General features: G+C 42.7%; 1 pseudogene across 1 annotated transcript; it reads left to right on the top strand.

The window, feature by feature from the left end:
- Nucleotides 1-6,466: 6,466 nt before the first annotated feature.
- LOC308275346 (ras GTPase-activating protein-binding protein 1-like) lies at nt 6,467-7,793 on the top strand (annotated as a pseudogene). The gene has a single exon. The product of its transcript is annotated as a ras GTPase-activating protein-binding protein 1-like (transcript).
- Nucleotides 7,794-15,058: the final 7,265 nt, after the last annotated feature.

The raw sequence follows: 15,058 nt of genomic DNA, 5'->3' as shown, positions 1-15,058 counted from the left end.
ACGAAGAGGATTCAGCCAACACCTGGGCTGGACAAAGATTTCTTTGGCTGCCTCCAGGGGCTACGGGATGTGCAGAATTCATTTTACTTCTGTATTGTGCGCCCAGCTGCGAGCAGTCTGAACTACAGGGACGAGATCTTTCCTTTTTGTGAAAACAACTGTGGCTGTCTGGATGTGTGTGTGTGTGTGTGTGTGTGTGTGTGTGTGTGTGCACGCGCGTGCGCCTATGCATCTTCATGGATGCGTGTGTCTGTGTCCAGTGTACGTGTGTGTCTCTGTATGTGTTTCCCTGCCAGGACAAAAAAGAAAAAATGTAGTGACGAATCTGGCACCTTTAAAAAGAGAGGCTGGTCTTGTATCCCATTACTCAGCCTCAGACATGAGCCTGAGAAAAATATCCAGCGAGCTGAATTCTTTTCTAAGGTTTTATAATAATGATAATAAAATGGTCCCCTACCAAGTTCAAAGAGGCTTTTCATCTGCATGCTGGGAGCAGGATCTTTGCTGAGGGGAACTTGGGCATCTGCTGGGATTCTGTTGCATTGGGAGAAGAGGGAAACGGCAAGGTCAAACCCCTGGCTCACCTAAAATAACCCCAGAGCTGAAACTATTTGATGACAGTAGCCTGCCTTTGTGTAATTGATGTGCTGCATTTTATGGAAAGGGCTGCAGATTTTAAAGCAGCAGAGAGTTAATTATTTTGTTCTTTTTCTGTTAAGTCTCAGAAAGCAATAGGAAGTCATTTCTGCAGATAATTACAAGGAATTTTATAGGAACATCTTGGAAGGTATTACATTGTTTATTTAAAAAGGAGATAGAGATAGATAGATAGATAGATAGATAGATAGATAGACAGATAGATAGAGACCAGTGTAGACCTAGGATGTTTCTCCCGGCACGTCCACACAAGCCCCCAGCCCCACCCAAGTCCTAGCCTCAGCATTTTCATTTTTAATTTGGAGACAAAGATCCTTAGTGGCTCATTTAGCCCAAGGAAAGTTCACAACCTCTCCCCAGTAATCTGTACACAGATACCTATTGCATGCATACAGTTTTAGTGGGCTCTTCACCTTCCTGAAGAATCATATCTCCCTCCTCAGACTTCTACATGATTCTTGTCTCTATAAGTCTGAAATTGGTCCTGGAAGAAAGATGACCCTCTATTTTAAAATACCACCAACCCAGTTTTCTGAAAGTTTCATAGAAGGATGCAAGAGTAACATAGACTGTGATATCAAAAGTAAGATCAGATCACTCAAAGCTGTTATGTGTCCTAGGAAGAGCCTCTGCCTGGTTGAAGTTACTGGTGACAGTCACTCTTACTGCTCTGTTACATGTACTTGATACACAGGGAATGAAGGACCAGGGTAGAGCTAAGAATGTTCCTAACAGGACAAGAGTCAAGGAAAGACAGATGTGTGGGTAAAGAGGGAAGTATTAGCTGGGCACAGTGGTGCGTGCCTGTAATCTCAGTAGTTAAGAGGCTGAGAAAGGAGGATCGCAGGTTCAAGAGCAGCCTCAGCGATTTGGCAAGACCTTATTTCAAAATAAAAAATAAAAAGAGCTGGGGGTGTGGATTCAAGGTAGAATACCACAAGAGTTCAATTCCTGTAGCAGATGGCTTTGATGTTGATTGATTCATGAAAAGCATTCTCGTACATGAATGACAATGGGGTCAACATGGGCAGCTAGGGAGGAGGGAGAGGACAGAGCTGTCTCCTCTCTTCCCATCCTTCCACTAGCATCTTGCTTTTATCGAGGGTTATAACCAAACATTATAAGATATTATTAATCACAAAAAATAATAAAGTAATTGTGGGGTGAGTCAGCGAATAACACCAAGGTCGTCATATATGAATCAGGGAAGGAAAGGGTAAACAAGAAAACTGTCAGGGTCTTTGCTTATTGATCAGGGTCCCTGGTTATGGGTTTCATTTGGTCCTTAGAAACTCGTCTGTGTGGCCAGGCGTGGTGGCACACGCTTGTAATTCCTGCGCTTGGGAGGCTGAGACAGGAGACTCGCACGGGTTCGAAGCCAGCCTCAGCTACTTAGTGAGGCTCTCAGCAACTTAGTGAGACCCTGTTTCCAAATAAAATATAAAAAAGGTCTGGGAGTATAGCCCGGAGGTAGAAAGCCTCTGGGTTCCACCCCCAGTACCACAAAAAAAAAAAAAAGAAAAGAAAAAAAAAGAAACTCATCTGTGTGCAACAATTCCCATTTGGTGGGCAGTTTATGCCCCTCCTAAAACAGACTGAAGTGATTTTAAGATAGATGACTCTAACAATGCTCCCAACAAATCCCCAGTACCCAAAACAAAACAAAACAGCAGTGTGTGTTAGATGTAGGCAGAAATACATCCAGAACCTCTTTCAATGACTCCTGTGCACACCTTGGACTTTCCTAAATGCAGGCAAAGAAAAGTCTTGAACTTCAGGCAGGAATGGTACCAACTTTCAGAGGAGCTGCCTCCTTCTCCGGGTGTTGTGTACTCTGGAAAGTCCAGAACATTTTCCTGAAGATGCCGCTCTGAGTTCTAAGAAACATCTGCCTGCTTCCCAGGCCAGCACAGAGACGGATGAGTGCTCTTCAGAGCAGGACATCTTTCAGGTCTGTTAATCTACCTCAGTGCAGAGCAGCATCCAGTATCATTAAGAGCATCAACTCTAAATCTGGAGATGGAACATGGACATCTTGTGCTTTTGTGGGTTTTTTGTTTTGTTTTGTTGTAGTATTGGGGATTGAACCCAGGAGCCTTCCACCTCTGAGCTGTACCCCAGCCCTATTTTATTTTGAAATAGAGTCTAAGTTGCTGAGGCTGGCCTCAAACCTAGGATCCTCCTGCCTCAGCTTCCGGAGTCCTGGGACTTTTTCCTTTTAAATACATTTTCTAGACTCTCAGAATGTATGTCATAATCCCTAGCACAGGAGAGGGGCTTTAGGAATCACTGAGTTTTCTTTCCCCCTCAGAGAGATTTGCAAATGAAGATACAGGCTAGGAAGGAAAGAAAAAGGTCTTGCCTGTCACTTACTGAGCTGCTGGTGGCAAAATCAAACATCCATCCTCAGGCCCAATTACACTTCCTCATGTTGTCTCTACTTTGACCATGAATTACCCTGTCAACTTAAATGATTCCATTGCTCCAACTCTAAATAGACTCTCCTGATTTAAAAATAATAATAATGATGATATTGAAAAATAGACCAGAATCAGACTAATTTTCCATGACTCACTTTTCTAAAATGTTTTGTATCAACATATAATGTTCAAGGCAAATCCATGAGTTGGAGCAGGACCACGGCCAAGATTCTTAAAGAAGGGGTGTACCTTCGGGAAACCCTGATATGGAGGAGTCGGTTACAGCCTCTTGGCGTAAATCACTGTTTATAAGTTCTGTGTTAAAGAGAAAGAAAAATTAAGATCTCCTGGAAACAACAGAACAGAAGTCGAGATTTCTAGAGAAGCAAGAAAGCGAGGAATTAAAAAAAAATAAAAAGTAAATAAAATAAAAAGGAGAGTAGGGGGTGGGAAGAAGGAAAGGGCTTCTTAATGATATATTGTTTTCTGAGCTCTACCAATTAGCAAACATCTCTCATAAAAGAAAGAAAAAGGGGAGGAATTTCATGCACTGAAGTAGCCCCAGTCAGCTGCAAAGGCTCAGGGCTTCAGCACCAGTCTTTCATCCCCCTCCCAACTCTGGCCATTACATCAGTTCCAGTACATCCTGGGGGCCATTGTCATGCTGATGAGCCAGGCTGAGACTGGATTCTCTCACTGCCCGGAGAGACATTCCCACCGCCGGCTGGCTCTGGGGCTCATTCAAGCTGCGCTGAAATGCCCTGGAGAATAAAAGATCCTGCCTTAATTAACCGCTGCGCTCAGCTCCCAATCACAGCTTGATTGTTGTGCTGGCTACTCTCCCCGCAAGAGAGGAAATGCCAGGGTTCCCGTCGCAGCCCCCGCGCTGGGAAGTAGGGCTCCTCTGGGAGCCAAAGTTGGTTCTGCCTTGTTTTGAAAATAAAATATCGCGGGGTATTATGTCGCCGTCGCAGCACCGATGTCCTGGTTTTTGGAAAGAAACAAACCTCTCAGTGTCTGTTATGATTTCCTCGTCCTGCTCTGGGGATCCACTGGGCACACAAGGTTTCCAATGAGGGTCTTTCCAGGCATTTTATAATGCTGGCAGAGAGCTCTACTATAGCATCAGCTCTGTCTTTATTTGATTTAATAGTTCCTGGTGTTATTGATGCTGGGGAAATTGTGTGTGTGTGTGTGTGTGTGTGTGTGTGTGTGTGTGTGTGTCTGTCTGTGTCTGTCTGTGTAGAAAATCAATTACTAATTATCAATACCCCCATGTTTTGTGGTGCTGGGCATTCTACTTCTAATTTAGTTACACATCCAGCCCTATTTTTATATTTTGTTTGGAAACCTGGTCTTGTTAAGTTGCTGAAGACTGGCTTCAAACCTGTGGTCCTCATGTCTCAGCCTCCCAAGTACTGGGATTCCAGGCCTGCACTACTGGGTTCTGTTATTTCTTTTCGTCTTTCACCTTGACTCCTCCCTCCCTTAAATCATAGTTTTTGAAGACTGGCTTGATTTCTTGTAATTGAGCTTTTTTATTTTTCCTCTCTTTACCCTAGAAAAAGGAATGTGCTTTATCAAACAAACTTGAGTCCAGAATCTTTATTTTATTTATTTGTTTTGGTGCTGTGGATTGAATCCAGGCCCTCATATGCCCCAGAGAGGTCAGAAATTAAAACAACAACAACAACAACAACAACAACACAATCCATGTACCTCATAGTCTTGGAGTTTCCTGAATGGTTCTGACTATGGAGGCCAGTAGGGATCGGAGGGGCCATTGTCACTGGGGCCTGGAAGCAGAGTCAGCCAGGCTTCGAACCTGGGACTTCTAGATCTCCAATTCTTTTCCTAGCAGCCTGGCAAGGGCAGCCTGTGGAATCTTCCTCTCCGCTCTGCTCCCCACTGTCTGACTCTCAGATACAATGACAGCGAGGTTTGAAGTCTGGAAAAAGGAGATGGTTTTCTGGAAATGACTTCTTAGCATGATTTCAGGTATCGGATGCAGTGTTTTTAAGAGGCTAGAGGTCATGATGTGCTTTGGCCATGTACAATCAATTCTAGAGGAATAGGTTTGCAAGGTCAGCTGATGTCAAAGGGCCACTTGTTCCTTTATGAACCTTACAAGATATGCCGGGATCTGCTGCATGGTTTTAGCGTCTCACTCAGCCTCCAGACCTCCCATGTTATGCTCTAGTAGGCGGGATCCTAATATATGCCCAGTCTTACATTTATTTTTAAATAAAAGAACACACACTTAAATAATAGCTTCACATCAAATAATTCACAGTGTAATGAATCACCGAAGAGTTTTAAATGGCATAGGATTAGATCGAGACATTGGAGGTCCTAGATTCAAACTGGTATCATCATGGCTAACCTTCGACTAATTAGGCTTGAGTAAAATACGTATAAGTTCACATACCCAAAGTTGTTATGACCCAAGTCGAAAGGTTGTTTTTTGTTTTTTGCTTGTTTGTTTTCTGACCTTAAATCCTTTGGCAGTTTTACCAGTCATTAACACATTCAGAATTTTTATCTATACTTCTAAAAATTAAGACTTATCCACCTGCTCAGGTTTAATAATTAAACAAAGGCATGGGATGTCAAGTTATCCACTTTGAAGTCACAAGATCTCTCTTCTGGTCTCTCAGGAGCTAGCTTTTCTTTTAGCCTCAGTCTTTTATGAGCTAGGTGGCCTTGGGCAAGCATTCGTTTTGAGGTCCTGAAATTCCTCATCTCTAAACCAGGATAATATTCTGTGTCTTGAGAGACTGTTCTGAGACTTGAGTGGGGCTAAATATGAATGAGTATCTGGCTGGGGAGGAGGATGTCAAGTAGGTAGGCTGCAGCCACTGGGTTTCTTCTCTGTCTTCTTTCTATCTCCCCACAGTTTGGAATTTCTAGAACTTAATTTCCTTCACATTTCTCTCTACTCTGTTCATGGATAGAGGCCAAGAGAGATGAAGTGGTTCATACATATATTTTGATTCTTTCCAGAATATGCAATCCGGTGATGCTGATGGCTACCTTATTATATAATCAAAAAGGCAGCAATGTTTATAGCCCAACCTTTGATCACAGAATTTCAGGACTGGAGCAGAATTGAGGGAAGAAGTCCAAGTCTTTTTATTTTATAATCTTGCTCAGTTATTCAATGGCAGAGGCAAATAAAAAATAAAGTAGGGTCAGGCCCACTTCTCTCACTTGGACTACAACCCCAGCTTACCTTAAAACTTTCTAGAATTAGTTCCTCTACTATTTATACTTCACGGTTGAATATTTCTTTGTGACAGTTAAACATAAAGAACTGGGTTTAAAAATGTATTGGAAAGTGTGCGGACACACTTGCACGAGAGTTTCCTGCAGCTCATTCCTCTCAGGTTGCATTGACCAAAGCAATGGTTATGGAGAAGCCGAGTCCCCTGCTGGTGGGGCGGGAATTTGTGAGACAGGATTACACTCTGCTGAACTAGGCCCCAGACATGCTACATAGATTTTATGGAAAGAACTCTTCTTATGTCCATGGAGGACTGGATTCAAATGGAAAGCCAGCCGATGCCGTCTATGGACAGAAAGAGATCCGTAGGAAGGGGATGTCACAGAACTTCACCAACTGCCACACCAAGATCCGCCATGTTGTTGCGCTCGCAACTCTGAACGATGGTGTGGTGGTGCAGGTGATGGGGCTACTCTCCAACAACAACCAGGCTCTGGGCTGGTTCATGCAGACGTTGGTCCTTGCTCCTGAGGGCTCTGTTGCAAATAAATTCTATGTTCATAATGATATCTTCAGATACCAGGATGAGGTCTTTGGGGGCTTTGTCACTGAGCCTCAAGGAGGAATATGAGGAAGAAGTTGAGGAGCCTGAAGAAAGACCGCAGACACCTGAGGTGGCACCTGATGATTCTGGAACTTTCTATGATCAGACGGTCAGCAATGACTTGGAAGAACCTGTTGCCGAACCTGAGCCTGATCCTGAACCGGAACCAGAGCAGGAGCCGGTATCTGAGAGCCAAGAGGAGAAGGCTGAGCCAGTGCTGGAGGAGCCCGCACCCGAGGACACCCAGAAGAGCGCTTCTCCAGCGCTCGCAGATGCAGCCCAGACTCCCGAACCTGCCTCCCCAGTGGAGCAGTCCCTGTTACTGGGATACCACCTCACGTTGTTAAAGTACCGACTTCACAGCCCCGTCCAGAGTCTAAGCCTGAATCTCAGATTCCACCGCAAAGGCCGCAGAGGGATCACAGAGTGCGGGAACAGCGAATAAGCATCCCTCCGCAGAGGGGGCCCAGGCCAGTCCGGGAGGCTGGTGAACGAGGTGATGTTGAACCTCGAAGAATTGTGAGACACCCCGACAGCCACCAGCTCAGCTGTTCATTGGCAACCTGCCTCATGAGGTGGACAAATCACAGCTTAAAGATTTCTTTCAAACCTATGGGACTGTGGTGGGGCTGCGCATAAACAGCGGAGGGAAGCTGCCCAACTTCGGCTTCGTGGTGTTGGACGATTCTGAGCCTGTCAGAAGGTCCGTCTGAATGTGGAAGAGAAGAAGACGCGAGCCGCCAGGGAAGGGGACCGGAGAGAGAACCGCCTGCGAGGACCTGGGGGCCCTCGAGCCGGGCTGGGTGGCTGGATGCGCGGCCCTCCCCGCGGGGGCCTGGTGCAGAAGCCAGGGTTTGCAGTGGGCAGGGGCGTCGCCCCACGGCAGTGACTCGCTGATCTCCACGAGACACCGAGACCCCAGCTCCCGCGGATGGTGCAAGAGCCAGCCTTTGCTATCTTGGAGTCTGATCACCCTAGTCCTAAAAACTGCTTAAGTTTGTACAATTTTACTTTTGTTAATGGTGTGTGCTCCTTCCCTTCCTCCCTTCCCTGGCCTTTTTAGTCTTTCACTTCCAGTTGTGTGGAATGATATTTTAGGAGTAACGGATTCTTAAAGAAGAAGAAAAACAAGACTGAACTTTCTTGCTTACTTTGCATATACAGACTGGATTTTTTTTTTTTTTAACAGCCATTTCCCCAAAGGAATGTGTCTCCCTTATCACTGACATTTGGTATGTTTCATTCATTGGAATATTTCTTACTTATTTTCTACGTGTTTCGAACCCTGTGAGAAATACAGGATTTGATAAACATTTTGGAGGCTGGAAAAATCCAAATTGTTTATTCTTTAAGATAACTCTTCTGATGTGGAAAATTGCTCTTTGGAAAGTTTGACGTTTGATTATCCTGGTATGGTTAAAAATTGAATAAAAGGTGTTAATAGAAAAAATGTATTGGAAAAAAATTCAAATTCTTAGAGATAAACTAAAACACAAACATGTCAACTAAAGTAGAATTTAACCTACTTAAAATAATATCCTACTGGAGTTTCACAACCAGGAAAAGTCAAATTAAAGGATAGCTTCATTATCAGAAGAAATTCATGGTTGACATGGCTAAGATACTGTTTTTTGGTCAGTAGAATTTCCTTTTACTTTTTAATTTTAGTTCTGGAGATGAATCCGGGGCATTCTATATCCAAGTTATACTCCCAGACTTTTTTTTTACTTTGAAACATGGATCACTAAATTGTTGAGGATCTTGCTAAACTGCTGAGGCTGGCTTTGAACCTGTGATCCTCCTGTTTCGGCCTTCTAAGCACAGAGATTATAGGCATGCACTACCACTCCCAGCCAGCTGAAATTTTTTAAGTGTTTATGAGAAGGGAGGACTTCTTTTCTCACTTCATTCATGAATCTAGGTTCACGAACAAGGCTAATATAATAAAAGACAGACTAATAAGAGTGAAGCCTACACATTTAGTATAAGTTGTATACTAGCATAAGTCTTAGTATAACTCTTCAAAAATGAAGACCCAGAAAAAAACAGTGATACCTGTGTTTCTATGTTAAGTTTAATGAAGAAATGAACTATTGTGAGGAAATCTGAAGGGTGGACAGAAGTATATGATCTAATGGTAATAAGCTGGGGGACTTAGACATCCTGTTCATTTAGATTCTTCTTAGCATCTCTGTCCCTTGGAGAATAAAGATGCTCCATGGTTTCTGAGCCTAGAAAAAGAGCATCTGGATAGACGATCTTATGACATACTTTACAAGAAGGGCAGCTAGGTGTTGGGGCCTGCTTTAGGGAAGGTGAGGGTCACTATTTTTGCTTCTATTGTCTTCTCAAAAGCCCAAGGTGACATCTTTCAGGGTGCCGTGTCCTGAACCCCATCACGTGCATATAGAAGCCCAGTGTTCCCAAGCAGACAAGAGGAAGCCATTCTAAGTGAAGCCATGCTCAAGGGACAGAGGCTCAGTTTCTCTGTTGCCAACACCCACTCCTCACTTCAACTCTTACCCATGATGTGCTTCCAGGGGAATGTTGAGCTGGATGCAAAATATCCTGTTGTCAGGTGGGCATGGCGATGCACACATGTGATCCCAGTACCCCAGAGGCTGATGCAGGAGGATCGCCGGTTCAAGGCCAGTCTTAGTAACTTAGTGAGATCCTTAACAACTTAAAGAGACCCTCTCCAAAATTAAGAAGGGGCAGGGGTGTAGATCAGAGATCAGAAATAGAATGTCCCTGACTTTAATTCGCAGTACAAAATAAAAATGAAAGAAAGAAAATGTTCTGATGGTGGTAGAGGATGGGATGAGGATGAAAGGTCTGTTCCCTTAATGTCCACCAAGAGGTTTCTGAACACCTTGAAACAAGGCTGTGATCAATGGGCCTTATGAAGGAAGAATCATTCCCAACCTAAACCATTTACCTGATGAATAATACTTAATGTTGGTAGATTTTGAGGATAGGGTGGACAGCAAATTTAGTAAAATATCAATCACAAATTATTTGATGTACTTAAATGATGTTAAAAGATGTTTGCTAGATAGAGTTGTATAAGTCTCCAAGTGAGAAATTGATGGTGTTTTCTACTGGTTGTCTAGAAGAACCCAGGAAACAAGAAATTAGCCCCATTTTAGTATACCGATTGAATTAGTTAAATAGAAATCCCAGCACACACAGGTAGAAACAGTCATCCTCTTAAATTAGGGAAAGAGGAGTTTAAACAATCCAATAGTGGTTTTTATTATAATATGGTTTTCTTGCAAGATTTAGACCTGTAGTCATCTAGGTGGGTCTGGGGCTTTACTCAATTTAGGCCTAAACATTTATCACATTCTAGCTCCATCTGAGATGTCCAATGTATTTGTAATGGGCACAAAATTAGTGTCTGATGGTAGTTGGTGAGTGAGTGTTCTTTCTGCCACAAGTTTCATTCTGATAATCTACTCTCTTACTTTTAAACTCAATGAAATAATGAATTATTCTGTGCATTTATTTCCCTTCATTGCTACTGATCCTTCAAGAATCAACCCCATTGCTTCTCTTAAGAGATTCCCTGAATGTGCAGGTTGAGTGTCTCTTTTTGCTTAACACAGCATGCATTTTGTGTGTGTGTATGTGTTACTGATGGCGAATCTCATGGACATTCTATCTCTTAGCTACACCCCCAGTCCTATATTTTTATTCTTTACTTTGAAACAGGTCTCACTAAGTTGCAGAGTGCCTCACTAAGTAGCTGAGGCAGGCTGCACACATGTGATCCTCCTGTCTCAGCCTCCCAAGTACTTGGATGGCAAGTGTGTGCCACCATGCTAAGAAACCTGCATTCTTTATTTTTGCATGTGCTGCATTATACTTTCATGTATTTTATTCTCTGCACTTAAGATGTTCACAGAATAGTTTGATTGCCAATGACCTTCTTATGTGTCTACTACCAGACACTGCCCCAAATGTTATTTATATCCAGTACATGTTTTAGGGGTTGTTCAAGTCTATGAGAAGGCCACAATTCATACATAAGACAAGAGTTTTGATTTGTGTCTGGACATTACTCTGCCTGCCAGAACATTAACACTGGGCAATCTGGTGAGCGGTCTGAACACAAAACAGTGACTTCTTATAAACCATTTGGGGCTCCGGCCCATCCCCAGTGGAACATCAGTAGCTCTCTCATAGCCCATAGTCCTTATTTCAAGGGTAACCATAAATTTACTATCTGAGCGGGGGTGTGTCTGAGAGTGGGAGTGTTTCTGAGCGTGGGAATTGGAGTTCTTCCTGAATACAGTGCCATAACAGACATGGCCCAGTGTTGCTTCTGGTGAGTCGGAATGTGTGGTCACCTTACTGAGGGTCCTAGATGTATGTAGAAAAAGCTGGACATGGAGCACACCTGTAATCCCAGTCACTGGGGAGGTTGAGGCGGGAGGATCGTGAGTTTAAAGCCAGCCTGGGCAACTTAGCCATATCTGGTCTCAAAATGAAAACAGAGCTGGTCATGGTGGCACGCGCTGGTAATCCCAGCATTTGGGAGGCTGAGACAGGAGGATTGCGGTTTGCAGACAGCTTCAGCTACTTAGTGAGGCCCTCTGCAACTCAGTGAGACCCTGTTTCAAAATAAAGAATAAAAAATAGGGCTGGGGGTGTTGCTCAGTACTGGAATGCCCCTGGCTTCCATTCCCAGTACCTCAAAAAAAAGAAAAGAAAAGAAAGAAAATTGAGAACATTTTCTAAATGAGATTAGTCAGTCACAAAAAGTAAAAAAAAATCAGATGCTCTCCCTAATATGTGAAAGCTAGGGAGAGAAAGGGTCATAGGAGGAACTCTAGACAAAAACAAGAAACCATAAATGAGCAAATAAGGTGACCTAACTGAGGGGGATGGGAAGGGGGAGGAGGAAATTCCTTAATGTACATGAAGTACATTCACAAACAATTTAAAGTCAATCACTAAGCCAAACGGAAAAAACAGGGGGAGTAAATTGGGTGGGAACTGGGGAAGGGCTAAATAAGTAACGTGTGCATGTATGCCCCTACCATCTTGTACCCTGTTAAGATGTATGACAATAATGCATCAATAAAAAATAAAATAAAATATAAAAAATAAAGAAAAGAAAGGTTGGGGTTGTAGCTCTGTAGTAGAGTACTTGCTTAGCATGTTCAAGCCCTTTCTATCTCCAGACTATATATATATTACACACACACACACACACACACACACACACACACACACACGTAAAAAGAAAAATAAAAATTTAATACCAAAGTGTTTTTTCCTCCTCAGGGTTGATGTTTATTGAGAATCAGATCAGCCTTCTATTTATGCTCAGTAACATACATTTCATATGAATGAACTTTTGATGACTAGTACTATGCTGTCATTTTTATCCACCAGAATACACACTTAAGGCGTCTGGCTCTGCATGCCCCATCGTTCAGCTCTGTAGTAAGTAGCTGGTTTGTCAGAATCTGAGGAACAAGACGATATTGTTTATGAACAGGTGCTGAACATGCCTGGGACATCAGAAACCATACAAGTAGATAGCAAGCACATCTGGATCTGGGATGGTGATTCCAGGAAATCAAGAGACAAGCTTTTCCATTGGTATGTTCAGTGTCCTTTTGAGATGGTTGGACACAGAGATCAATTTTGCATTTGTCCAACAAAAAGAAGCTTTGTAATTTTGGTCCTGGGGATGGCAGATGTTGGGAACTTAGGTATTTGTCTCAGTTTCATCATCTTTGAAATGGGGGCAATGATACTTCCCTTCTGCTGTTTATCTTCTTTCTTCCCCTTGTCATTATTATGATTTAGGACAAATTACTTCCAAATGCCTAGACCTTGTTAATCTTTGTATCACGGACAGGGGGGGTAGTGTGTAGACAGAGTTGGCACTCAGTAATGTTTGAGGAGAAAGTAAATAAAAGAAGACCATGCTTAGCACCGGAAACGGGGTCCCATTGTGTTCTGTTCTGATTAGATAAGCTGTAAATAAAACCTTGAGGTGTCTTGGTGTGTGCACTTTTTAGGAGCAGCCAGAACAGCCCTGTTGGGTCGGGATATGGCACACCAGAGCGTTTTCAGCCTGAGGTATTGAGAATGCCATTGCTTCATTGATACTTCCTCCCTCCACACTCCAAGAACCAAAGAAAGTACTTCACAATTTTCAGAGAACAGGGCAGAATTCCCAACATCCTTCCAAATCAGTCCATGCAGTTTTAATGCTCTTTTAAAAATAAAGATTCTTGCAGTGCTTGGTTTCTGGTGACTCAGACATTTCTAACCAAGGAAAGAAAAGAAACCCATCAATCCACGAGGGGAGATAGCTTAGTGGTCTCAGTCTCAAGTTGGAAGTGGGGCGACTCCCTAGAATCCTGAAGTTCAGGTTACAACCACATGGATTTGCCCTCTTGTCTCTTCTGAGATAAATTCGATTGCACTGGTTTATGGTGGGAGTATCATTTGGATAAGGGCTCTAAACACCCAAGGTTTGTTTGCTCTGTTTAGGACATTATGGAACTCTTGAGGCTGTTTTTTTTTTTTTTTCTATCGGAAAGTGGTTTGCTATAATTTGTTTGGCCTCAAATTCTGGTACTCAGCTGAAATGTTGGGAAAGCAGAGAATTGGCTTCCCCTATAGTCTATTAGGCACTTAATAAAACACAGATGATGGAGGGACCTCTTTCTCCTTCCCAGATGAGTACTTGAGAGAGAGTAGGGGATAGAGGTAAAGGATGGAGTGGCAGATTTAAGGACCATTTATTAAAAGTAGGATCTAGCAGATGGCTAGAAAAATCGCTCTTGGAATTCTTTAACCTATAGGCACTGACAATGGAAATCAGAAGAGTGTTTATTTCCAGCAAATTTTCAGAAAAAAAAAATAGTTCCAGTGCTTTTGTGTGTAGGCAAAAGAAACAATGGCTATATAAATGTTGCCTGGAGATACGTAAGAAACTATCCCTGCTTTTAAAAGAGAGGCTCCAATCTATAAAGAATGAGACTATTAAATATTCAAGCGAGATTAATTTGAAAAAACAAACTAAACAGAGCAGGGGTCAGCCATAAATGCATCCTGAAAAAGTGCATTTCAAGAACCGTTAAAATTATTTTTTAAATGTCCAAGCAGAAAATTTAGATTCTATACAAAGAAACAAAGGTTAAGGCCTTTCTCCTTAGTAACAGTTAACACTAAGAGACTATTTTTGGGAACCTCAGAGTTTAGAGTGGTAACAGACAACATTTAAATACCCCCACACAAGCCATGGCGTCTGTCATGAACTACAGCAAAAGAAAGATTTTCTCAGATGGGGAAACATAGCGAGAATAAAGCATTTGATAAAACTTTTGATAATTTTACTTAGATTTACTCTAAAAATATCAGAGATAAGTGAAACTTATAGTAAAACAGTATCAAGGCTGTCAATGGAAACTAAAACGAGGTAATTTTTACCACTTAATAACGAGGGAAGTAGAACCTTGATAAATTCTTTTTCTTTTGAACACTAAAAAAATGTAAATAGCCAGGCGTGGTGGCGCACACTTGTAATCCCTGTGCTTGGGAGGTGGAGACAGGAGGATCGCGCAGGTTGAAAGACAGTCGCACTGGCTTAAGAGACCCTGTTTCCAAATAAAAATATAAAATAGCTCTGGGAGAGTAGCCGGGAGGTAGAAGGGTTTTATCTCCAGTACCACACACACAAAAAAATAATAATAATGTAAATAAAAAGCAAGATGTAGTGGCACACACCTGTAATCCCAGTACTTGGGAGGCTGAGGCAGGAGAATCACAAATTGGAAGCCAGCTTTGGCAATTTAGACTGTCAGCTAATTTAGTAGAGACCCTGTTTCAAAATAAAAAGATAAAATAGGGCTGTGAATGGAGCTTGGAGATAAGAATTCCCCTGCTGGGTTCAATCCTCAGCAACACACACACACACACACACACACACACACACACACACACACAGTAAATGAAATAAAATGAGAGGTGCCACGTGCCTGCGCACCTGTGTTTGGGATGGATCACAGCATCCACATGAAGCCGCGTGTCCTCTGAGCGGCTCCCAGGTGGTGCCTGGGTACAGCAGTGGGCCTAGGGTTGGCCATTTCTGTGCAGCTCAGATGGCTTGTTTCAGTGGCTCCGTCG

Source organism: Muscardinus avellanarius (genome assembly GCF_963383645.1).
Source record: "Muscardinus avellanarius genome assembly, chromosome: 16".
Classification (NCBI taxonomy): Eukaryota; Metazoa; Chordata; class Mammalia; order Rodentia; family Gliridae; genus Muscardinus; species Muscardinus avellanarius.
This window is presented reverse-complemented; position numbering and strand designations above follow the sequence as displayed.